General features: G+C 44.0%; 1 protein-coding gene across 1 annotated transcript in view; it reads right to left on the bottom strand.

The window, feature by feature from the left end:
* Positions 1-24,430, bottom strand: part of LOC120573938 (NLR family CARD domain-containing protein 3-like) — a 91,434-nt gene that overhangs the window by 46,285 nt on the left and 20,719 nt on the right. The window lies entirely within an intron of this gene.

The raw sequence follows: 24,430 nt of genomic DNA, 5'->3' as shown, positions 1-24,430 counted from the left end.
CAACTATTACTAGTACTATCCACAGTGCCATCATGCCACCGACATATCCGTTCTCAGTGAAATGATTACCTGGGGGTGGGGTTATGTGTCTTACTATGAAATGTTTGTTTATGCACTCATTCAGTTAGTGTGTCTATTAAGAAAATAAACTATATATAGAGCACTGCTAATTCTGTCTTCAATGAACCAAAGATGTCTTTCAAAATACCGTGAACCAAGAAACTACACTGTAAACACGCTCCTGAGTCACTAGAGGACTAGAGGGACTGGGAGCTGAGAACCGAGGACAGAGCTTCACAGCTTCTCTCTGACGTGAAGTCAGTCCATTTAATAACTAATATATAAAGAAAATAATAGCTCAGAGGGTCATGGTTTTCAAATAACTGAACACCAACCTAAGAGTTTCCAGTCGGCATTGTGGACTCTTCAATCCAGAAGACACCAGCTTCGCTCCTGAATCCTGCAGGTCGTTGTTACTTAGGTCCAGCTCTCTCAGACTAGAGGACTGGGAGCTGAGAACTGAGGACAGAGCTTCACAGCTTCTCACTGACAGGTTACAGCCACTCAGTCTGAAGAGGAATCAGTAATACAATTACAAACAAGTTATGTTTTTCTGAATCAAGATAAACAGCATTTAATCTGGATAAATGTGTGTGCAGTACAGAGCTTTGTTGGAGGCTTTGACCACTGGCAGCAGCCTCAGAAGAGCCTCTTCTGAAGCCGAGTATTTCTTCAGGTCAAACTCCTGCAGGTTGTTGTTACTCAGGTCCAGCTCTCTTAGACTAGAGGACTGGGAGATAAGGACTGAAGACAGAGGTTCACAGCTTCTCTCTGACAGGTTACAGCCACTCAACCTAAAAAAGATATTTAGACAGTCTATTTAATAATTGATAAATTAAGAACAAAAAGCTTAGGCAGTAATCTTTTTTAATAAAAGTTAAACTGACCCGAGAGTTTCCAGTCTGCAGTGTGGACTCTTCAGTCCAGCCGACAGCTGCTTCACTCCTGTATCCTGCAGATCGTTGTTACTCAGGTCCAGCTCTCTCAGACTAGAGGACTGGGAGCTGAGAACTGAGGACAGAGCTTCACAGCTTCTCTCTGACAGGTTACAGCCACTCAGCCTGAAGATGAATCAACAAAACATGTGAAAACAAATAAAAACAATGGTTATTTTTTCTGAATGAAAAAGACAGCTAGTTAGTTAGAAAGATAGTTGTGTGTGCACGTACAGAGCTTTGTTGGAAGCTTTGACCACTGGCAGCAGCCTCAGAAGAGCCTCCTCTGAAGCAGAGTATTTCTTCAGGTCAAACTCGTCCAGATCTTTTTCTGATGACAGTAAGATGAAGACCAGAGCTGACCACTGAGCAGGAGACAGTTTATCTGTGAAGAGACTTCCTGATCTCAGGAACCGTTGGATCTCCTCCACCAGAGAACCATCATTCAGTTCATTCAGACAGTGGAACAGATTGATGCTTTTCTGTGCAGACAGATTCTCACTGATCTTCTTCTTGATGTACTCGACTGTTTCCTGATTGGCCTGTGAGCTACTTCCTGCCTGTGTCAGCAGATCTCGTAGGAGAGTCTGATTGGTCTGCAGTGAAAGACCCAGAGGAAGCGGAGAAACAAGTCCAGGTGTCCATTTAGACTCTGTAAGGCCTTGTCCACAGCACTCTGGTAGAAATGTGATTTTCCAAGTTGAAACCTCCGATGGTATGTTGTTTGTTCTTCTGTCAGCAGGTTGACTCCAGAGTTGGTGAATGTCAGATGGACATGAAGAGCAGCCAGAAACTCCTGAACACTCAGATGGATGAAGCAGAACACCTTGTCCTGGTACAGTCCTTCTCTCCTCTTTAAAGATCTGTGTGAACACTCCTGAGTACACTGAGGCTGCTCTGATATCGATGCCACACTCTGTCAGGTCTGATTCATAGAAGATCAGGTTGCCTTTCTGCAGCTGCTCAAAAGCCAGTTTTCCCAGAGACTCCATCATTTTCCTGCTCTCTGGACTCCAGTGTGGATCTATCTCAGCTCCTCCATCATACTTGATGTTTCTTCATCTTGGACTGAACCACCAGGAAGTGGATGTACATCTCAGTCAGGGTCTTGGGTAGCTCTCCTCCCTCTCTGGTCTTCAACAACGTCTTCCAGAACTGTAGCAGTGATCCAGCAGAAGACTGGAATGTGACACATGATGTGGAGGCTTCGCTGATGTCTTGATGTGGGAGATAATTCTGTTGGCCTGCTCCTCATCTCTGAATCTCTTCCTGAAGTACTCATCCTTCTGTGGGTCAGTGAACCCTCTGATCTCCGTCACCATGTCAACACACTCAGGAGGGATCTGATTGGCTGCTGCAGGTCGTGTTGGTTATCCAGAGGCGAGCAGAGGGAAGCAGTTTGCCCCTGATGAGGTTTGTCAGCAGCACATCCACTGAGGTGGACTTTGAAACATCAGTCAGGATCTCAGTGTTGAGGAAGTCCAGAGGAAGTCGACACTCATCCAGAGACGCCGACAAGATGAACACGACCTCTTCAAACCTGCAGATTCCTGCTTCTTTGGTTCCACTGAAGAAGTAATCAACAAGTTCCACCAAGCTGTATTTTTTATCTTTCAGCACATTCAGCTCTCTGAAAGTGAATGGAAATGTGAACTGGATGTCCTGGTTGGCTTTGTCTTCAGCCCAGTCCAGAGTGAACTTCGTGTGTTAAGACTGTTTTCCCGATGCCGCGCCACTCCCGTTGTCATTACTGTTCTAATTGGTTCATCTCTTCCAGGTGAGGCTTTAAAGATGTCTTCTTGTCTGATTCTTGTTTCTGGTCTGTCTGGTTTCCCGGGATGCAGTTTCAATCTGTCTGACCTCATGTTCAGCATTGACCTCTGCAGTCCCTCCCTTTGTTATGTAGATCTCTGTGAACATCTGATTCAGAACGGTTGGGTTTCCTGCTTTAGCAATCCCCTCAAACACACAATGGAACTTCTTCTGCAGGTTATATTTAAGTTTACGCACCAACTGCAGAAGGACTTCCTGAATGAAAGAAGATCAAGAAGTCAAAGAACATATTTCAACATGTTATTTGAGTATATGAATATATTTTGGTCCATCTGTGGAAACATTAGTAAAGGTCCCATTTATCCACCATGTTAAATCTTTAGAGAAATCATCTTACTGCTCTGCAGACGGTCAGCCAGCTCCTCCTGGTTCCTTCTCTTCAGGAAGTGCAGTGTGATCTTCAGAAATGCCTCTCTGCTGCTCCTCCTCTGCTCTTCATCCTCACCGTCAAACACCTCCTCATCCTCCCGCTGACTCTCTAAGCATTCTGGGTAATCTTGACTCAGAACCTTCTGGATCTTCTTCAGCTCGTTCTTCACAAAAGTGCCGATGTCCTCCTCCAGCAGCTGGAACAGAAGATTATATGAATGACAAATGAAACTAAAATCATGGAAGCAAACAACGACAGACAGTCCAAAAGTGCAGCATGGAGATGATGTGAACAGAACAGATGTAACAGTAGTTGCTGTACATGTACAGACCATAAATATGGAGTCCAGGTGGGTTTGATGCTGCTGGGCAGACTGACCTCTGGGAACCTCTGAGCTGTCCTGGTCCACTCTGTGGAGGAATCAGGAAGAATTAGCTCACATTATGTCTGTCCACACAGAGACACACACAAGGTAAAGTTCCATGAAGTGATGTTTGGATGTTAACAGTGAATCAGAGGACTCCCTGGTGTGGTAAACGTTTACTAGTCCTGCTGATTATCAGTTTGAAATCCTCATCTTTGATCAACAGAGTTAGTGGGGCAGATAAGGGGGGAAATCGTTCACAAGTGGATACAAGCACCTAATTTTGGTGTGGTTATCCCTCTGGAGCCAATAATTTGAAAAATAACGTTACCACTTGATTTTTCAAAATGGCCGCCATTTTCCAAGCGCCCGCATTTCCAGCATTGGAAAACACGTATTTTGCCACATAATTTTTACTCACGGGACATATTTCAAGGTTTTTACCTTTGAATCCTATGTTTTTGACTATGGAGATGTCACATACATATCTATTTTGTGTTTTGAGAGTCTTTTGTGGTATTTATAGTAAATAATGTGAAAAAACATGCATGAAATGTGACATAATTCAAAGAAATTATTATGAAGTATGCCAAAGTAACAGGAGGTTTTATGTTATTTCCTTTTTTTATGTTCATTGTTTTTATGTGGTTGATTATATTTATGTTCATTAAGGCCAACATTGCTAGTCCTGGCACTTACAGCTCACAGTGCTGTAAGGAGCCAAAGTGATATCATTTACATCTTCCGCAGCATTCTGCTTTGCATCCACATTTGGTCAGTTGCTGACAGCTCTCTACAATTGGTGATAGCTCTGTCCAGAAGATCTGCCATAGATCACCTTTCTTGGTCCATCCCCACTCAGAAGGACTCAGTATTTCTGGCTGGCATACAGTTGCTTGACTCCAGATGCAGCCTGCCTGGTAGGCTGGACACTTTACATTATGCAGCAATGCTGCTTCAGTAGGAGGAATGGCTTCATATGGCCTTTGCTTTCTGGCAAACAAGTCCAACCTGACTTCATCTACGTACATCATGACCACAAACTTTTCTAAAATCTTCAGGTTGCCGTCATTAGTGCTGGGCAGTATGTCAGTTTGTACCGGTATTCGTTTCCCACATGATGTGAATTTTTCATATACCGTAATACCGTGCATTGCCGCAGATAGCGTACGGCCGAAGTAATCTCGGCAGTGAATTGAGAACGGGAACCCTGTCAACTCGCGTACTTTTCTCACTCACAGTAGTAACTTTATAACACAACAATTAATAACCCACAACTAACTCTCTTTAACAGGATAAAACACCATAGCACACAACTATTTGTGACTTAAACTATTTCTAACACTAACAATTTTACATTTACAAATTTACAACGCGAACAGCATGCTGGGTAACATTATAGCTGCAGCTAGCTAGGTAGCGCATAACAGTCCGTTAAGCTGGGAGAGGTTCCAGTCGCTACTGCACATTCAAGAACTGAGAAGAAAGTTAGAGGATGAAGAAAGATTGGAGATACACCAGAACAACGTATGCTCAAGAAAGGAGCCGCTCTGTTGTTCCCAAGTTTTTGTTTCTGAAAAATCTGACATAATTTAGCCACTGTTGTTGCCTGCCGCTCAAACATTACTTGGTTACTCGGCCATGCTAACGTTAAAAGACATGTCACTTCAAGCATCCGTGATATACATTTTTGGTCATACAACCCAGCACTAGCCGTCATCCATTCTTGGAGAGTAGTGGTAGCCTGGGTAAACCCTGACCGAACTTCCGGCAAATTTGAGATTTCGCGTGTGTGCAGAAGATAACAAGTTTGAAATATGCAACACCTGCAAGGAAAAGTAGGGCGTGGAGGGACAACACCAAAACCAAAATCACATTTTTTTTGTTGGATATTGGATGTGAAAAGCATCACCCGGATCGTTGGTCTGATTGGCTGAAGGACTATCCAATGCGTCCAGAGGCATTTGAGCGGCGTTAGTTTGTGACTCCCCTTTGGAAATTTACTGTCAATGAACCTTTCCCAGACCCCCACTCTCAGCTACAACTGAGAAGGGTCTGGTGTCAACCAGGCTAGAGTAGTGGCTGAGCTGGCTGAAGATTTCAGAAGCTTTGTCCAATATATTCCATGTTTGCCAAGCAGTCTTCTTCCCTTTGCCACAGAAGGCTGAAACAACATCACAGCCAGTGAATGCATGAAAGAAGAGAATACCGCTGTTCTTCTCCCTTCCAATACATTGATAGAGGTCATGTACAGGGATCCATCTTAGGTTGATTCCTTGGCCAAAAGTGAGCCACAATTGTTGCAGATCAATGTCCTGAAGAACTGGCAGAACACTGACTGCTATAACAAGAACGTCTGTGTCACTGGCTTTGACCATGAGGTTTTTCTTCCAATTTTTGCTGCATGTTTAGCATGGACAAAGATCCTAGTGTCAGCTTTCTCATGACTACATGGACTTACATCATCTAGTTTGATGGAGTGGTTGCTGACAGCTTGATCCTCTTTGGTCACTATAACCATATTTGGTGTTAAAGTTTCTGCAATTCTGTCAGCGAAGAAGTGGAACAGCTCATCATCTCTGACAAAGTTCCACCAGTTTGTTGGTATTTTGCCATTGCTGGTTACTTTGCGTCTGGCTCCATGTCCTCTCTTTGACCTAGCTTCTGTCTTCAAACTTTATTGTTGGTAGATGTCAAAGACTATGTCTGTTCTTTTGTATTTCACAGAGTATGCTTCTATTTTGAGGAGAACCTCAAATGCAGCGTAGTGGTCAAATGTTTTTGAGCTCCGTGGTGGCAAACTGTTCACCAGCGCTGAGTCATTAATAATGATGGTTTCTGCTTCTGGTTCAGTGTCAGGGTTTTGACAAGAGACTCAAGGATGGGAGCCAGCTGAGCTTTCTGTCCACTGTGGAGCTTCCCACCATCACTCAGGGCAGCAGGGAATGGCTGATTCTCATGTCCATCTCCAGCAGCCGGGAAACACACACCGGAGACGGGGAAACAAAATGCCACATGGCGAGGTTGGGTTTAGGACAAAAACAACGGGGAAAGGATGCCTCCAAAAGCCGGGAAACACACGCCGGAGACGGGAAACAAAACGCAGAAAACAACGGGGAAAGGACGCCTCAAAAGCCGGGAAAACGCACGGAGACGGGGAAACAAAACGCAGAAAACAACGGGGAAAGGACCCGCTCAAAAGCCGGGAAACACACGCCGGAGACGGGAAACAAAACCCCACACGCGGAGGTTGGGTTTAGGACAAAAACAACAGGGAAAGGACGCCTCAAAAGCCGGGAAACGCACGCCGGAGACGGGGAAACAAAACGCCAAAACAACGGGGAAAGGGACCTCAAAAGCCGGGAAACACACGCCGGAGACGGGGAAACAAAACGCGAAAACAACGGGAAAAAGGACGCCTCAAAAGCCGGGAAACACAGCCGGAGACGGGGATTCAAAACGCCACGGACGCCGGTTGGGTTTTACAAAAAACAACAACAGGAGCGGCGGAAACAGCCGGAGATGGGAAACCAAAACGCGGGGGAAACCAAAGCGGGAACGCGGAGACGGCAAACACGAAGGCGGAACCCGAACTCCTGAGTGAAAGTCCGGTGTTTTACCCATCCGCCACCCCAACCACCTTCTTTACGGCAATTTCCCCTTACATACCACTCGCTAAATCTCATCCAACTGCGGCTCTCCCCAGTACGTTAAACAAATACCGAAGGGTGCCTTTTTCGTTGCATCAGATGCTGAAGGACATTGCCCAAACGTACTTATTTTACGAGTTCGGAATGAGAACGGGTTGTACAGATCAAGCAGCCATGCAATATTAGAGTTACTGGAAGAAATCAAAGATGAAATTGAATCTCCCACTCAGCGTTCACATCCCATTCCAGCAGTTGTTAAACTCCTCGCTACATTACAAATATTGGCATCAGGATCATTTCAAACAGTCATAGCATCAGCAGTGGGAATATCGCAGTCTGCACTCAGTCATATCATAGCACAAGTACCGCTTTGCTACAGCGCAATCTACGGTATAGTGGGCGGAGAAAGACGCTTGATTGCCTGATGGGTGTCAGGGTTGATAAATACTACACAAAATGTGGAAGCATAGCGTGCGCTATTACCGAACTCGCATAAACAGAGAGCGCGAAAACCGCGCTAGTGTTAGTAAATCAGGCCCTGACTTCCAAGCTAACTTATGCAACAGCCAGACAAATTGAGAAAAGGAAAGCCACAGACCTACCTTTACAGATTCCAGACGGAAGGTGAGTGCAGAGTCCGAGTTTTAAACTGATTAGGTGTAATGTTTTCATAACCCAATATGTACTTCTAGATTTGGTTGTCACAAATTCAAGAGCCACTCAATAGTAAACCATTAATTTGTCTCATATTTACCATGAGCTACTTTGGAATTTCATTGCTAGCTGGTAGCTGTCGCTAATTCCCCCATTTTTGCCTAGCTGTGACATTAGGTGCTTAGCAAAGTTAGCTTATTTCACCTGTAGTATCTTTACTCGTTGATGCCTGGAACATGTCCGTTATTTTGGGAGATTTCGCTGCCTCCTCCTCCATACTTTTTTCCTTTTGAGTCTGACCTTCTCAGCGCCAACTTTCCCTTTTCTTTTTGGCTTTCCATCATTAGACTCACACACTATTAACGTTACTGATAGACTTCAGAACGCGGAAAAAAGAGGTGTTCGATGGTTTTACGTCATAGGCCGACCAGGGCCATGCCATTTGAGGAGGGGCCGCTCACTGATCCCCCTATATTTCTGAAAATCCTAGACATGGTTGTGACCTGCACTTCGTTAGTGCTTTCTGATTAGCCTGTGTTTGTATTGAAATAAGAAGCTGCACAGTTTGACCAGCGGAACACTGGATGGTGTTGCTAAGAACTAATATCAGACCGGCCCTCGCGCTCCGAAACACTACCGCCCACCGGAAAAGTCCTGATATTCTCCCACTCCGCTACTGCTTTTATATCTAATTTAAAATGTTTCAACACAAGAAAAAAATGTGTTTAATTACTGAAATTATGGACGTGTTACTGAACACAATTTACAACTACGCTACTTTCTGTCATGTCGTTTAAAATCAATGCCAAACTCCATTGAGTCGTCACTCTTGAAGGACACACAGCTGGGTCTGGGTCCAGGTCGAGGTCTATGGTCCAGGTCCAGGTCTGTGCTGCTTCTCTGGCGCGGCCAAGCGACACAACACACACACAGCTTTGAGTGTGAATAATGATGGTGGAGTAATCTGATTGGTGGACAGTTAGAGATGGTCCTCTCACCTCTGAACTTTGGCCTGGCTGTCATGTTCCCCACACAGAGTGGCTTTAGAGGGAGGGGCTCCCTCCTCTCTGTCCTCCACACTGACTCATAGCAGAGTCCACACCTTCATCTGGAGAGGAAAAACCTGCTGGGAGAGATGCTCTCTGTCGCCACAAGAACAGCTGGACTTGGTTGAACAGCTCAAAGACTTTCGTCTCTTTATCCAAGAGACTTCTTGAGTTCTGATTGAACGACTGGATCATTGGAGACACCCAAGGCTGAGTCTGAACCACCATCCACCAACATTATTCATAATAACTGAAGTATATTAACTTTCTTTCACTAAACCAGCTGAACTCATGGGCGAAACAAAAACATATAGATATATTCTATACTAATACAGTCAAATAGTAACTTTTATGTTATAATCATATTTTATATATGTCTGGTGTATTATAGTAGATGATATTTTACTCTTCTAAAGGTATTTATTTCTGACTATTTTCTGTGTATCTGAACTTCCTTCTGTATTTGTGCTGCTGCAACAGTGTTTGTTTTCTGGAGATCAATAAAGTTTTATCTTATCTTATAAAAAGGAGGATTTACTACAGCACTTTGAACTCCATACACCTCATAAACTGATAAATGATTTATTGATTTTCATCTTAAATACAAGAATTAAACATTGATAATAAAAACTAACAGGTCCAACATCAGCAGTGGTGTAAAGTAACTAAGTACATTTAATCAAGTACTGCACTTAAAGAACATTTCATTTCAAAGTTTGTTGTACTTTTAGTATTTCCATATTGTGTTACTTTCTACTTTTATTGCACTACATTTATCTGACAGTTATAGTTACTAGTTACTCTACAGATGGAGATTTAAAGACTTAAAGACTTTATGAAATCTGATACGTTGTAGTTTAAATGAAAGTTAAGAACAAAGAGTTGATGAATTGTAATAAATAATAAAACTTTCATAAGTTTGAGGTTTAAATAATTTTCAAACTTTTAGTAGTTCCAGCTTCTTAAAGGTGACTATCTGCAGATTTTACTTCTTTCAGGGAAGAGATCATTTAGGGCAGGGGTCTCAAACTCTCAAAGAGAGAATGGGAGAAGAAGTTTGTGTGAGGTGGACCTGGTCACCACAGACCCAAATCTTCTCAGCTGTTGCTACTGTCATGCTGCACTGTCTCTTCATGTGGCACATTATGTTTGGCACATTGTATGGGTCACTTCTTATATCATAACAAGGTAATACAATGTGTAATCAAGTGATGATTGATTAACATTAATGCAAATGCTAAATGCCCTGATACCTGTTGATGCTACAACAATGTAGGATAGGCTCTTAACCTTGCAGTTTTGCACATATCATGTAAGACTCAATTTCTCCAAAACTCTCCAGAAAGTGCCATTTAACGGTTTATTTTTCAATTTATTTTTATATATATATATATTTATACATACACGTCAATGGCACTTAGAGAGTTAATATGAGGTCTCTCTCTCTGACAAAGTAAATCAAAGTGATGCGTACGCGGGGGATAAAAGAATATAAATAATAAAAATAAAGAGATTTGAGAAAATTGGAATTTTTTTAACAAAGCTTTTCTTGTGGAAAACCTGATGCGCGCCCCGCCTCACCCAGACTCTGCCTCCAGCGCCGCCCCCATGTAAATTGAGTTTGAGACCCCTGATTTAGGGCTTTGGAGTTTTGAGAAACGCCACTTTGTGACGGACATTTCTCACATTCCTGTCTTTCAACAGACAGATTAATTCATTGATTTACCAAGAAAATAATCAGCAGGTTGATCAATAATGAAAAGAATAATTTCAGCTTCATAAAAACTGTTTAAAACAGTAAAACCAGTGTTACTTACCAAAAGTTGAACATGGAGAAACATCTGCTTCACAACACGGGACAAAGTGAACTAACTAGAGAGATTGACTTTGAACTTTAATCTCCCTTATCAAAATACAGTATATGACACACTATTAAAAACACACACACACACACACACACACACACACACACACACACACACACACACACACACACACGGATGATATTGCCCCATTTAAGCTTAAAGGGGTGATAGAATGATTATATAGGGTATTTTACACTGTTCCTTAAGGTCTCCTAATGGGGTATGTAACATTGGTTGGGCTGAAAATTGCCCGAATGCTATTTTAATAGGCCCTTAACTACCCTGTGAATATGGCTCTATTTGGAACAAGAGCTTTTCTTCCAAATATGGTATGCGCATGAATATTCAGAATGAGCTACGGCGCTGATTGGTTTGAGCAAACTACATAGAAATACATGGGAGACTTCGACAGCAGGTCTCACTGCAAAGTTATACATTGTTTGTCGGGCTATTACGTTATTAAAATTCACTTCTGAGACTTTTTAAGCGAGAAATCAACTATATTAAGCTCAAATATGGGACGTTTTACGAAAATTGATGGCTTATTGCAAATTTGGTAAGACTGTGTGTCGGAGTTCAGCTGCCGGTGCTGCCTGTGTTGCTGCCTCGCTGCCCGGCCTGCCTTCCTCCACAGACACCGGCCTGCAGCTCCCCTCTTCCTACTAGCTAAATGGCCCGTGTGTGAGTGATAGCGTGGTCAGCGAGCTTGTTACACCAGCAATCTCTTACAACAGTTCCAGTTAATCTAGGCTGGCTGTCAGCTGCCGGCATAACTAGAGTAGCTATATTTACAGTTTGAATTTTGTCACGCCACTTATACAACATATCTCTAAAGGTCTTAAAGCTAACAACGGTGTCCAATTTCAAGTTAATGAAATTTTTGTGAAGATTAGGGGTTTCGTTATCTATGACTGTCCCTTCATGCTAGCTATGTGTAGCTACAAATCAGCGGATAGTTAGCTTCATTTTCAGCGTAATTTGTTTATATTTACAGTTTGAATTCGTCGCCGCACTTATACAACATCTCCCTAAATGTCTTATAAAGCTAACAACGTTGTCCGATTTCAAGTTAATGAATTTTTGTGAACAGTGGGGGTTTCGTTAGCTATGACTCCCCTTCAATCCTAGCTATGTGTAGGTAGCTCCAAATCACGGATAGTTAGCTTCATTTTCCGCAAAATTTGTGTATATTTACAGTTTGAATTTCGTCACGCCACTTATACAACATCTCCCTAAAGGTCTTATAAAGCTAACAACGGTGTCCGATTTCAAGTTAATGAATATTTGTGAATTTCAGAGGAATTCTAAGAGGAGCTAGCTCTCATTGATAGAGCTACATCCAGCCGCAGGCTCTATCAATGAGACTCAGGGACAAGCTGGCGTTTATTTCCCCAATCGTTTGTTTAAATAACTCAACACATTATAATTACACACATTAAAAGATTAACTGGAACCTGTGGTAACAGATTGCTGGCGTAACAAGCTCCGCTGACCGTTGCTACTCACACACACACAGGGTATTTAGCTGCAGGAAGAGAGGAGCTGCAGGCCCTGGAGCTCTGTCAGAGCACCGGCGTTTAGTAGTCCATTATCCAAAAAACGGTGACTTTGTACGGTATGGAGTCCTGTGGGCTGCCAGTCATGACGGAGCTCCAAGTACCTCATAGCAGGCCGGGGTGTGTGAAGGAAGGCAGGTCGGGCGGCAAGGCAACAACACAGGCAGCGCCGCTGAATTCCGACACACAGTCGGACAAAATTTGTAATTAGCCATCCATTTTCGTAAAACGGCCCATATTTGAGCCTTACATAGTTGATTTCTCGCATAAAAAGTTTCAGAAGTGAATTTTTTAATGGAATAGCAGTCCGACGTGACCTAGCTAGATTCAGAAGACTACCTGATCTCAGGTCAGATGTGTAGCCTATGTAAATGTTGGGCGTGACCGTTGTCTTAATACACCCATGGGCTGACAAAGGTTCCGGTGTTTGGGAGGTTGACATCAACTTCCAGCTTTGTTGGGATTCGCCCGTTTTCCGCGGCAGTTTCAAAATATGAGATTTTCATAGTAAAGGGGTGTCAATGGGACTTTGAGCTTCTATGTATGTCCTATTTACCCACCGAACTGTCATTATTCAACTATGACAGAGGGTAAAATCGGTTTTGCATTCTATCACCCTCTTTAAAAGAGTTGCTGAAAAGCAGAAAGCTCCATGGAAACAAAATCCAAAAATCAAACTCCTAAAGAGGGAGTGTAGGAAGACTGAAAGAAAATGGCGTAAATCCAAACTACTTATCCATTTTCAAATACACAAAGAGATGCTACCGCAAATACAACTCTGAAACATGCAAAGCAAGACAGGCTTTCTTTTCCAACATCATCAGCAAGAATATGAACAATGCTCGAGTACTTTTTCAACAGTCGAAAAGTAAACTGATCCCCCTTCACAATTAGGACCCGAGCTTGTTTCCACAGGATAGTGCAATGAGTTTGCATAATTTTTCAAGGTTAAAATTGATAAAATTAGATTGAGCATATAATCTGAAATGCTAAGAACCACTCAGAACCTTGAATCACCAGTGACAAAAAGGGAGCACTTAACTTGATGTCTGAATTTCACTTAATTAGGCCGGCGCCGACAGCGGCGAAGACTCATGAAACTTGGTACACATATGTAACATGTCAAGATGTACAAGAAACTTCATTAGAGCCATACCCTAAATCTAACAGGAAGTCCGCCATTCTGAATTAAATTTTACAAATTAGTGCGATTTTGGCCATTTCCACCTGTCGTACTTTGCGAACTCCTCCTAGAGATTTCATTCGATCAACTTCAAACTCGGTCTGTGCCATCTTAAGATGTTAAAGATGAACAGTTGTTAAAAGAAAAACTTTTCGTCATAGGGCGTGGCTGTGGCGGGCGGCCATTTTGTCGCGTTTCGCGCCAAAACAGGAAGTGGGTGTAACTTCGAGTGTACATTGTCCAACTGGCTCCAAACTTTTCAGGATTCATAAGAGTTCCAACCCTGAGGACAAATAAAGGCCGATATTTACTTAAAGTCATAGCGCGCCCCCTAGTGGCAACAGGAAGTAGGCCTAAAAGTCAAGTTGCTATACTTTAACAAACTCCTCCTACAGATTTCATCCGATCAACTTCAAACTTGGTCTGTATCATCCCAACACCTTAACGATGAAAAGTTTTATTAAAAGAAAAACTTTCGTCAGACGTTGTGCGGGGCGCGCCATTTTGAGTGTTTAGCGATGAACAACGGTTGTTGTAACTTGAGTTGCGTTACATTATCTGCCCGAATACTTTTACGATTGACAAGGGTCCGGGCCTGAGGACACCTACAGGCCAAAATTGAATTTTGGTCATAGCGCCCCCTGCTGAGGTGTCATTGAACTCAGCACAGACTTCCCTTTTTAATTGGTGATGGTTTGCCACCCCTATGCTTTAGCCACGCCCCTTTTATAACTAATGACCTGTTTGATGTAGACCCTTGTGGGATATCATTGAACTCAGCAGAGACTTCCTTATTCATTGGTGATGGTTTGGCCCGCCCCTATGCTTTAGCCACGCCCCTTTCACAGCTGATGAACCGTTATGATGTAGAGACTTGTGGTGAGGTATCGTTGAACTTCGGCAAGGAGTTCCTTTTTTATTGGTGACGATTTTGCGAAGTGCCGTACGGTACACAGTCGCCAGGAAGCGGCGGCGTCCGCCCGGTAACCCGACAGCGCAGAAGCGCGAGGGGCCGTCCATCGCGCTGCGCGCGCTTTAATTGACATTGAAATCCTCGAAAAACGGTACAAAACCTCAATTCTTCCACATGTGCACTGGATATTCTACCTACGAGCTTTTTTAAATCTGTCATTCATCTCATAATGACAGATCTGCTTGAAATTATAAATACATCATTACAGACTGGCACATTTCCCAGCTCCCTGAAAATAGCTGTTGTAAAACCCTTGCTGCAGAAAAATAACTTGACCGCCGTCTACATTAAACTACAGGCCCATATCCAATTTACCGTTCGTAGGTAAAATTATCGAAACAATTGTTTTTAATCAGCTAACCACATTTTTAACCCTGAATAACTGCCTTGATCATTTTCAGTCAGGTTTTCGTGCTAATCACAGCACTGAAACAGCTCTTGTCAAAGTTGTAAATGACATACGCCTGAACACAGATGCGGTTAAAGCATCAGTGCTAGTTAAAGAATAACTTATCTCTTATCATAGCTATGCTGACGACACCCAAATATACCTAGCTCCGACACCTAATGATTATGGCCCTCTTGATTCTCTTTGTCATTGTGTTGAGCAAATGAATCACTGGATGTCTCCAGAACTTCCTCCAGCTAAACAAAGACAAAACTGAAGCAATAATTTTGGTTAAAAGGAGGAAAGATATAGGATTGCCACCATTCTCACAAAAAAGGATTTAAAACAAAGGTTACTGTTAGAAATCTTGGTGTGCTCATAGACAGCGATCTAAATTTTAACAGCCACATGAAAGCAATTATTAAAATCAGCATTTTACCATCTCAAAAAAATATACAAACTTAGGGGTTTTATGTCAAAAGATGACTTAGAGAGAAACTGATTCATGCTTTTATCTCCAGTAGGGTTGATTATTGCAATGCTGTTCACAGGCCTTCCAAAAAGACCCTTAAACAGCTTCAAATGATACAAAACGCAGCAGCCAGAGTTCTTACAAAAACAAAAAAAGAACGAGCACATAACCCCTGTTTTGAAATCCCTTAGTGTTTCTTGTTTTGTTACTTCCTGTCTTTTGAATCCCGCCTTTGTTATTGTCCGATGTCTTTCACCTGCTCACCAGTCCTTGTCTCAAGTTTCTTTGTTTTAGTTGGTCTCATGTTTCTGTCGGTTTTCCCATTTCCTGTTTTATTTTCAAGTCTGTCTTTTCTCCCTAGTCTTGTCTGGCTTTCTTCCTGTGTTTTCCCCCTCTGTGATTGCCCTAATGTATTTCACCTGTTTCTGTGCGTGCGGCCACTGCTGTCACTTGTTAGTCATCATTATCCTGTGTTTTTTTATAGTTTTTCTGTGTTTCCTTGGTGTTTTGTGGGATTTTTTTTTTTTTTGGGGGTTTTTTTTTGCCGTGTCTTTCCTTTTTTCATTCTAGCTCTGTGCTTCCGTGTGGCTTTCCTTGGTTTTGTTCTACCTTGTTTGGTTTGGTGGTGATTCCTTTCGTCATTTCTACACTGGATTAGTTTTTGCCTGCTCCCTCTCAGGACTCCCTTTGTTAAGTGTTTTGTTTTGTTGGTCTAATAAATCCACTACTCGAACTTAGTCCTGCCTGCCTGCCTACTCTCTACATTTGGGTCCAACCTCCAGTGCCGTTCCCTGACAGAATAATCCCACCATGACGGACCCAGTGGAGTATTTTGAGGACGAACTTTATGATTTGGCCGCTACTCTATGTTATGTGTTTATGGGGGAGGGAAGAGAGCCACTAGTTTGGAGGTGAAACAGGAAGCTCTACGGTTAGCTCACCGTGAGATATCCACTTGGCCCTGGCTCAGGGGCTGCCTGCCTTGCAAGTGGATTCAGGACTTCTTAGAGACCCCTGGCTGCGAGCCTTCACCTCAACCTGCTACCCAGTTATCTTCTCTCCAGCCTGCTAGCAGTCAGCTACTTCCCTTGCCAGTGTGCAACAAACCTGCTACATGGTCAGTGAGTACCCCTGGCCATCAGCAGTCCTATGAAGGTATCCGCCTGGCTGTGTTTTCTTGGAACCGTGGTGGCGCAGAGAGGACGTGGGCGACATGGTCCCCGATGCGCACAGGTTCAACTGCTCTCCAGCGAGCCAGAGCCTGTGTTGTCCAGCGGACCAGAGCACATGTTGTCCAGCGGCTCCAAGCTGTGCGGCAGTTCCAAGCTGAGCAGCTGTCCAGAACCTCCACTGACGTACAGCGTTTGGAGCAGAGACGGACCAGCATCCCAGTGCCAGAGTGTAACAGAGTTCCAGAGTCTACGCTGACCGTTCTACCAGAGTCTCAGCTGACCATGGTGACCAGTGTTCCAGAGCTGATTATTGTTCCAGAGCTGACCCGTGAGCCTGAGCTGACCAGTGTTACTGTTCCAGGGTTGAACATTGTTCCTGAGCTGGCATGCGGCCTTCAAGAACGCCCGCTGACGTACGTCCGCCCGCCCTTAACTGTCGCTGGGCGTTACCGCCGCCCAGCGCGCCGCTGATGTGCAGCCTCCAAGAATCTGTGTCGAGCTGCCTTCCCAGAGTCTGCGTCGACTGCCTTCCGAAGCCTGCGCTGACTGACTTCCCAGAGTCTCGCGCCGACTGACTTCCCAGAGTCTACACCGACCACTCTTCTAGAGTGTTCGCTATGCGCGCGGCGCGGCGACATTTCCGGTCTCCGGTAACCCGGACTTTGCCGGTCTCCGGCGCCCAAGAGGCGCGCAAGGGACATTGCCACTGTCAGGCATTTCTGAGACTGTGCCGTGCCCGACACCACTGAGACTTTTCCGGTCTCCAGCGCCACAGAGACTGCCCCAGTGACATTGCCGGTCTCCGGCGCACCCGTGATCGCCCGCTCGAGAAAACCCCAGTGACTATGCCCTTGTCCTGTTCCCCAGAGACTTTGCCTTTGTCAGTCGAAGCCCGACTCCTGCTCCTGTGTTTTGGCGCGAAATTGCCGGTTCCTGCTCCTTGTGTTTTGTAGGTGGTCCGACCAACTCCTGCTCCACGTGTTTTGTCGGTGGTCCGGCCGACTTCTGCTCTGGTTACCCTGTCAGCAGATTTGCCGACTCCTGACCCTGTTGCCTTGTTGCCTGTTACTGATCCTGTTGACTGTTGGCGGGCCCTGGCCCACCTGTCTCCAGCCCAGCTGACTCGTCGCCTGGTCCCTGCCCGGCTGCCCCTTTGCCTGCCCGGCCCTCAGAGGGTTTTAGCCTTCACGGCCTGTCAGGTCTCCTGGGGGTTCTGCCTGAGCCGTCCTGTTCGGCCTCCAGGTGAATGCGCCTTCGCCGCTGCGGCCTCTTGAGGGGAATCGCCCGGCGGCCGCCAGAAGGGTTTCGCCTTCACCGCCCGGCCTTCAGAAGGGATTCCGCCTTAGCCGCGGCGCGCGCCAAAGGGGTTCGCCTTAGCCGACAGCCGCCAGAAGGGATTCGCCTTCACTGCCGGCCTTCAGCGGGGATTCGCCTCCGCTGCCGGCATTCAGAGGGGATTCGCTGATGGCTGCCAGAAGGGTTTCGCGTGCGCCCGGCCTTCAGAAGGGTCTGCCGACGGCCGCCTGAAGGGTTTCGCCTTTGCCCTCGGCCTTCATTGAGGATTCGCCTTCGCCGCGCCGCCAGAGGGATTCGCCTTCCGGCGGCTCTGAGAGGTTTCTACTCGCAGTTCGGACTTCAGAGGGGATTCGCCTTCACTGTCAAACTGCTCGGCCTTCAGAGGGGTTTCGCCTGCGCAGACGGCCTCCTAAGAGTCCTCGGCGTCCTGCTCTGCCCGTCTGAGAGGCTCTGCTTTCAATGTCCTGTTCAGCCTCCAGAAAGATATCGCCGGATATTGGTTTCTTCGCCGCAAACCTCCAGAGAATCCTCGACCTGTTCAGCCGCCAGAGGAGTATCTCTCGCCCCGCGACCACGGAGGGGCGCGCCATCGACAGCCTTCAAGGGGATTCCCCCCCGCCGACGGTCCAGAGGGATTTCGCATTACGCCGGCGCCTCCAGAGGGGTCCTGCCGACCTGCTCTGAATTTCGACGTCCAGCTCGGCCGCCTGAAGAGTTCTGCCTTCGCCACCGGCCGCCTGAAGGGTTCTGCCGTCGTCGCCAGTCACCACAAGGCTTCTGCTTTCGCCACCGGCCCGGCTGGAGGGTTCTGCCGCCGTCACCGGCCCGCCTGAAGGCCTGCCCTTTCCGCGGTCCCCTGTTGCCCCTCTCTGTTCTGTTTTGGCTGTTTTTGTTTTTCGGGCCGTCTGGTAGCCGTCCCCTTGAGGGGGTGGTATCACGCCTGCCCCGCTCTTATGGTGTTTTTTGTGTGTTTGGACTTCCTGGTTATTTAGAGGTTTTTCTGTTCCCCTTAGTGTTTCTTGTTTTGTTACTTTCTTGTCTTTTGAATCCCGCCTTTGTTATTGTCTGATGTCTTTCACCTGCTCACCAGTCCTCATGTTTCTGTCGGTTTTCCCATTTCCTGTTTTATTTTGAAGTCTGTCTTTTCTCCCTAGTCTTGTCTGGCTTTCTTTCTGTGTTTTCCCTCCCTTGTTATTGCCCTAATGTGTTTCACCTGTTTCCCTGCCTTGTGGCCACCTGTCCCTTGTTAGTCATCGTTATCCTGTGTATTTAGTTTATGTGTGTCCTTGGTGTTTTGTTGGATTATTATGTTACGTTTCTGTTGCTGGTCAGTGTGTCTTTGTTCCTGTCATTCCTCCCTGTGTCAGTTCGTGTCTATCTCTGTGCTTCCTGGATTTCCCTGGGTTTTTGTTCTACCTTGTTTGGTTTGGATTCCTTTTGTCATTTCTACACTGGATTAGTTTTTGCCTGCTCTCAGGACTCCCTTTGTTGTTAAGTATTTTGTTTTGTTGGTCTAATAAATCCACTACTTGAACTTACTTAGTTTAGTTTATTTGTTTATCTCGAACAATCAACAATGTTGCAAAACATAAAAAACACAAGATAAAACACAAACAATCAAAATCTAACAACAACAACAAAAAAGAAAAAATATAAAAACAATTCGTTCGAGAAGGAGCAGGCAGAAGCAAATAGCTTTTTTGGACCTGCCCCTTATTTCCCAAAATTATATTATACAAAGTAAAATAGATATGCAAATATAGCATACAATCTTTCAGTCTTACAGTAATTTACAACAATACAATAATATACAACAGTACCATTAAATTACAAATTACAATCCTCTGTTTCAGTTTATTCTTTTCTGTATTGATCAAGTAATGATGTCTTTAATCTATTTTTGAACTGAATGATATTATGGCTCTGTTTAATATCATTGTTCAGTCCATTCCATAAGGTCACCCCACAAAGCAAAACACACATGCTTTTAACAATAGGTTCGCAAGTGGTTGCTTAAACATACAATGACCTCTTAGATGATATACCCCATTTCTTTCATTAAACATTGCACATATGTTAAACGGTAAATTTTTTCTTTAACTTTAAACATAAATTGAGCAGTTTTAAATGTAACAATGTCCATAAATTTCAGCAAATGTGAATTAAAGAACCAATGATTAGTGTGTTCATAATACCCAATATGATTAATTATCCTAATTGCTCTTTTTTGTAATGCACAAATTTTTTTCAAATTGCTTTTATAAGTATTTCCCCACACAATATAACATATATGGTACAATAAGGGTGCAGTACAGAAGTATGTATTGTTTTTTTGTTCAAGATGTATCTAGTTTTACTCAATATACCAATACTCCTGGCCATTTTTGAGCACAAATATTTAATGTGTGGCTTCCAGCAGAGTTTATGGTCAAGAACAACACCCAGAAATTTGTCTGTCGTAACTCTTTCAATTATTTCATTATTAATTACCATTGTAACATCTCTATTTATAGTACGATTTCCGAATATCATGAATTTAGTTTTGTTCAAGTTTAAAGATAACTTATTTGAATCAAACCATAGTTTTAATTTATTCATTTTATTAGTGACCATTTCCATCGTCTGCTGCAAGTTATCCCCACAACCAAAAATATTTGTGTCATCTGCAAAAATAGTAAATTTTAGTACATGTGATGATTTACTTCTGCCTGCCTCCACTCTCTAAATTTGGGTCCAACCTCCAGTGCCGTTCCCTGACAGTTACAGGGTTGACTTTAAAGCATTGCTGCTTGTTTTCAAGTAACTTAATGGAATAGGGCCAAAGTATTTATCGGACATGTTTCTGCAGTATGTAACACTCAGGTCTCTCAGATCAGAGCAGAAACATCTTTTAGAAAAACCCATTGTCTGTACCAAACAGGGTGAAGCGCACTTTATGTGGCTCACCTCTAGAACCAACTTCCAGAAAGCATCAAAAATGCCCCAACTTCTCACAGTTTTAAATCCAGACTTAAGACAAAATTCTTTACAGATGCCTTCTGCTAATGCTTCCTTCGGAGCATTATTACTTATTGTGGTAGAGCGATGTTATTTAATATTCTTTTCTTTATTTTATTCTTTTATCTTTTACTTTGTTTTTATGCATTAATGTTGTCATGCTTTTAATCGGTACTGTTTTTATGATCATGTACTGACCGTTGCTTTTGTTTTGTGTAAAGCACATTGTATTGCCACAGGTATGAAATGTGCTATATAAATTGACTTGACCGACACACACCTTGGAGCTGATATGCAGCACAGCACAATTTTAAAGCTGGTTCGCCAGTTACTCCCGTTATATATTTACAAGCAATGTAGAGTTTAAAAGCTATTTTTCTTTAAATGGAGTCCCGGCGCAGTTCTGCTCTCCACATAAAACACAACATTACATCACTTTCAGCCACCTCCACAGATAACGATGAAGGAGAAACAGCACCATAGATCTGTTTAACCGAATATTCTCCGGGCCAGCTCAGCTAAAAACACTGAATCTGTCAGAAGAACGTTAGCATGTCGTAAACTACCGGGCCCGTTGGCCAGTTGTTCAACTGACTTTAGCAGCTAGTTAGCACACTCAACTGTCCTGCTGTTACACAAGTTATGAAGTTAAATCAAGTTAACGCTAGCTATGTTAAGCTAACTGAGAACACCAGCACGTAACGGGAGCTAAGGTTGTTTTAACGCAGTTACATACAATGCTAGCTAGACGGTAGCTTGAGCGTTGATAACTAATGCTACATCATGAAGCTAAAGAAAAATAGACTGTGTTGAACTGTTTAACCTCTTCTGCTCCAGACATTTGATTTTCCTTTGCCCGTCTGCTCTCTGTTGTTTATCACTCTCGACTCTGATTGGCCCCCTGGTGGCTGGCTGTTAGTTTAGGATTAGTCTCGCACACACATACATTCCACTCTCTGGGTTATTTGCATTTCTTCAAACCAATCCCAATCATCTTGAGCAGCGCTAAACTCCAGACGCAGCTACGGTGGCTCTGCTAAATAGTCTCAGGAAGGAACTTGTTTTGGTGGAACATTTGCACCCCGTTAAAGAAAACATCACATACAATATTATATGAAGTTAAAGGGATACTTCACCGATTTAGCATTCAGCTTTGTATCAGTAGAAACCCGATAGTATTTCTGAATGACCGGTTGCTGCCCTCCCCCTTACACGAGGGCAGATCTCTGTATTTGGGGCCTAGAAAAAATCTTCCGATGACGTAAAATGACGATTTTTGCGTCATTGGAAGATTTTGGGGCCAGAGAAAAGGACTACAGCCAATAGTAGGATCTACTTCCGCATGTTTTCAACACGCCCACAGGGGGTTGGGCTGCCGAGTCTGGCCGGGTATTTCAATAAAACGACTGTCAGCCATCTTGAATCTTCGCTAAACAAGCTCTCCGGTTTTCGGCAGAAAACATTTACAACAGTTATCTGCATTCAAACTACCAGAACGTGTATACCACCGGTATACATCGGTACAGATCGGAGAATATGCAGGAAACGTTATTACAGACGGAATACTTCGGCACACTACGTAAGCCCTGCATGGAGACCAGCGGGTTCGCTCAATACCGCTAGCCGGCTAGGGGACATCCTCATCGGCTAAGTGGAAAGCTAACGCTAGCTGTCCACCTGTCCCATCCATCCTGCTTGCAAGTTTCTGCTCATTAAACAACAAGCTGGACTACATCCTCCTTCAACAAAACTCCCAACGTGAGTTCAGAGACTGCTGTGTGTTTTTGTTTTTGTGGAAACATGCCTGAACAACAGTGTACCGGCACCGGGACTATCCAGCTACCAGGCTGCCTCGTCGGCCCGTGGAGGTGGGGTGTTTTAAACGGACTGATGTAGAAATAAAATCCAACTAGCTACTGCTAAATGCTGGTGGAGCTTGTGACTGTAAAATGCCGACCATTCGACATTCCACGCTAATTCACGGCTGTGTTTATACCGGTGTTTAGCTACACCAATGCTAGTATGCGTTAGCTGAACCTTACGGATCCTGCTTGCAAGTGTCCGCTCATTTAGACCACAAACTGGATTACATCCAACTTGCGCAAACTCCAAACATGAGTTCAGAGACTGCTGTGTTTTTGTTGTTGTGGAAACATGCCTGAATAGTGTACGGACTGTCCAGCTACCAGGCCTGCTAGCCCTCTGAGCTAGATATGCTCTGTCGGCCCGGGGTAAAAGAGGTGGGCTGTGTTAACACAGAGTGTTGCAGAAATGTGGTGATTTGTATCCATTTAACTGCTAACTGCTGGTGGAGTTTGTGACTGTTAAATGCCGACCATTCTACATTGCACGCTAATTCACGGCTGTGTTTATGCTCGGTGTTTACAGCCCACCAAGCGCTAATGCTAGTATGTGTTAGCTGAACTTTACGGACCCTATAAAGTCTAAAATATAAACTCCTCTCTTCTCAACTTCCCAGTAACAGCGACCAGTCAGACCATCTCTACACAGCAGCTGAGACCAGAAGTCAAACCTCTCTGGATGATCAGGATATGACTGATCCTCTCCCACATTTGTCACCTTCCTGTTGTTGTCAGACAGTTTGAGTTTTCTGTTTACTGTGTTTATGTCCAGTTCAAATTTTCAGGCATCTGATGGAGAGAACAAGATACAATACAGCCACAGGTTATCATCTGATGATTTATTAACAACTTTACTGACAATTACTAAAAGAATCTGATGGAATCTGATGGTGATTTAGAGATTTACAGATGTGTAAACTAAAAACACACAATCACAACAAACAATGGGCCTCATTCACCAATATCTTCCTATGTTTTCTCCTAAATATGTTCTTAAGAAAGTCCCTAAGAAAAGTCTACGTCGGTTCATGCGTGTTCTTAAACAAGTAAAGAAAATACCTCTCAAATTGGTTATCTGAGAAATAAAAATACATCTAGTCAGGAATCAATATCATCTCCTGACGTAAACTCTCTGTGAAGTAATACAGCTTTTATCATCACGGGATCGTCGACAAAAGGACATGCAATGTTTGAGAAGAAAACGTTTTATAATCTGCCTAACATAACCAACATCGGTTGACGGGGGTGGCTAATTGGGCTTAAGCCCCGAATATTTTGTCCAAAAGCCCCGAATCTTTTAGGGTTTTTAAAATAACTTAAACTTTGTTTCATTTCCTCTCTCAGTCTTTGTGACTGGGGCGGCAAAAATGAAACAAAAGCTCTAATACCGTGCGTGGTGGCGGACGGTAATGCATCAGCGCATCACGCAGCTTGTTTGCCAACTGCCAATAAAACTAACGAAGAAGAATATAAATCTTCTTCTTCGCAGACAGTATATAAAGGGGCTGGCGGGCTGTTGTCATGCATGTTGTATGTTTCATCGGTGTCGCGAGCTTACTGCCTAACCGGCTTAAGTTATGGATATAACAACGTTTTTTATAGTACGGAACAGGAACACTAGTAACCATAGTAACAGACCTCCGCGGACGGAGAGTTATTCAGAAGCAGCCACAGACGAACCGCAGACGAGTGTTGCAGGTTTGTGAATCCGCTGTTGTAACACTTGGTTAGTTGAGCCTGTCACTTTTCAGCCA

Source organism: Perca fluviatilis, chromosome 15 (assembly GCF_010015445.1).
Source record: "Perca fluviatilis chromosome 15, GENO_Pfluv_1.0, whole genome shotgun sequence".
Taxonomy (NCBI): Eukaryota; Metazoa; Chordata; class Actinopteri; order Perciformes; family Percidae; genus Perca; species Perca fluviatilis.
Note: the sequence above shows the minus strand (reverse complement) of the source record. Positions and strands in the feature narration are given on the sequence as shown.